The sequence below is a fragment of the Bos indicus genome, chromosome 8, assembly GCF_029378745.1.
Source record: "Bos indicus isolate NIAB-ARS_2022 breed Sahiwal x Tharparkar chromosome 8, NIAB-ARS_B.indTharparkar_mat_pri_1.0, whole genome shotgun sequence".
NCBI classification, from domain to species: Eukaryota; Metazoa; Chordata; class Mammalia; order Artiodactyla; family Bovidae; genus Bos; species Bos indicus.
This window is the reverse complement of record NC_091767.1, coordinates 112630788-112633404: the sequence shown is the minus strand read 5'-3', so window position 1 is coordinate 112633404 and position 2617 is coordinate 112630788.

Below are 2617 nucleotides of genomic sequence, written 5' to 3'. Positions count from 1 at the left end.
CCAGGTTTCCCTGTCTATCACCAACTCCCAGAGTTTGCTCAAACTCATGTCTATCGAGTCGGTGATGCCATCCAACCATCTCATCCCCTGTCATTCCCTTCTCGTCTCACCTTCAATCTTTCCCAGCATCAGGGTATTTTCAAATGAGTCAGCTCTTCTCATCAGGTGGCCAAAGTATTCAGCTTCAGCATCAGTCCTTCCAATGAATATTCAGGACTGATTTTCTTTAGGATGGACTGGTTGGATCTCCCTACTGTCCAAGAGACTCTCAAGAGTCTTCTCCAACATCACAGTTCAAAAACTTCAATTCTTTGGCATTCACCTTTCTTTATAGCCCAACTCTCACATCCATACATGACCACTGGAAAAACCATAGCTTTGATTAGACAGACATTTGTTGGCAAAGTAATGTCTCTGCTTTTTAGTATGCTGTCTAGGTTAGTCACAGCTTTTCTTCCAAGAAGTAAGCGTCTTTTAATTTCATGGCTGCAGTCACCATCTGCAGTGATTTTGGAGCCCAAGAAAATAGTCTGTCACGGTTTCCATTGGTTCCTCATCTATTCGCCATTAGGTGATGGGACCAGATGCCATGATCTTAGTTTTTTGAATGTTGAGTTTTAAGCCATCTTTTCACTCTTCTCTTTGACTTTCATCAAGAGGCTCTTCAGTTCCTCTTTGCTTTCTGCCATAAGGGTGGTGTTATCTGCATATCTGAGGTTGATGTTGATATTTCTCATGGAAATCTTGATTCCAGCTTGTGCTTCATCCAGCCTAGCATTTCACATGATGCATTGTGCATGTGAGTTAAATAAGCAGGGTGACAATATACAGCCTTCATGTACTCCTTTCCCAATTTGGAACCATTCTGTTGTTCCTTGTCCAGTTCTACTGTTGCTTCTTGACCTCATACAGATCTCTCAGGAAGCAGGTAAGGTGGTCTGGTATTCCCATCTCTTGGAGAATTTTCCAGTTTATTGTGATCCATAGACTCAAAAGCTTTGGCGCAGTCAATAAAGCAGAAGTAGGTGTTTTTCTGGAACTCTCTTGCTTTTTCTATGATCCAACGGATGTTGGCAATTTGATCTCTGGTCCCTCTGCCTTTTCTAAATCCAGTTTGAACATCTGGAAATTCACGGTTCAGATACTATTGAAGCCTGGCTTGGAGAATTTTGAGCATTACTTTGCTAACATGTGAGATGAGTACAATTGTGCAATAGTTTGAACATTCTTTGGCATTGCCTTTCTTTGGAATTGAAATAAAAACTGACCTTTTCCAGACCTGTGGCTACTGCTGAGTTTTCCAAATTTTCTGGCATATTGAGTGAAGCACTTTACCAGCATCATCTCTTAGGATTTAAAATAGTTCAGCTGGAATTCCATCACCAAATAGCTCCAGAAAGAATGAAGCGGCTGAGTCAAAGCAAAAACAGTGCCCAGTTGTGGATGTGACTGGTGATGGAAGTAAAGTCTGATGCTGTAAACGACAATATTGCATAGGAACCTGGAATGTTAGGCTCATGAATCAAGGTAAATCGGAAGTGGTCAAACAGAATGGCAAAAATGAACATTGACATTTTAGGAATCAGTGAACTAAAATGAACTGGAATGGGCTAATTTAATTCAGATGACCATTATATCTACTACTGTGGGCAAGAATCCCTTAGAAGAAATGGAGTAGTCGTCATAGTCAACAAAAGAGTCTGAAATGCAGTACTTGGGTACAATCTCAAAAATGACAGAATGATCTCTGTTCATTTCCAAGGCAAATCATTCAATATCATGGTAATCCAAGTCTATGCCCCAACCAGTAATGCCAAAGGAGCTGAAGTTAAATGGTTCTATGAAGACTTATAAGAGCTTCTAGAACTAAAAATAACAACAAAAAAGAAAACATGAATCTTTTATTTTGTCCAAGGGTTTCTCCTGAACACTTCTTGCTTATCCAGACATCAGTGTTTTTCCTTGGCAGGTGGTGACTCAGCATCTGATTGGAAATCCATATCGAATGACATTGACCATTTGATTGAAGAACCTATCTTCAATGTACAAGATTTCCTCTACTAGAGGCTAAAACATCTCCTTTGTTATTGTTTAGTCATTAAGTCATGTCCAACTCTTTTGCAATCCCATGGACAGTAGCCCACCAGGCTCCTCTGTCCATGGGATTTCCCAGGCAAGCATACTAGAGTGGTTCGCCATTTTCTCCTCCAGAGAATCTTCCTGACCCAGGGATTGAACCCATGTCTCCTATATTGGCAGGTGGATTCTTTACCACTGAGCCACCAGGGAAGCTTTAAAACATCTCCTTAGATGATTCCATAAAAATTTGAAAATAATAAAATGGAAACACATCAATTGCTTTCACTAATAACTGATGATATAATTCTGTGGGTTTAACACAGTGAATTGATTGCCTTGGAATCAATGTTGCACTGAAACATGACAGTGTTCAGTGACCAAGGAATCAGTTCAGTTCAGTCACTCAGTCATGTCTGCCTCGTTGCAACCCCATGGACTGCAGCATGCCAGGCCTCCCTGTCCATCACCAACTCTTGCAGCTTGCACAAACTCATGTCCATCGAGTTGGTGATGTCATCCAATCATCTCATCCTCTTTA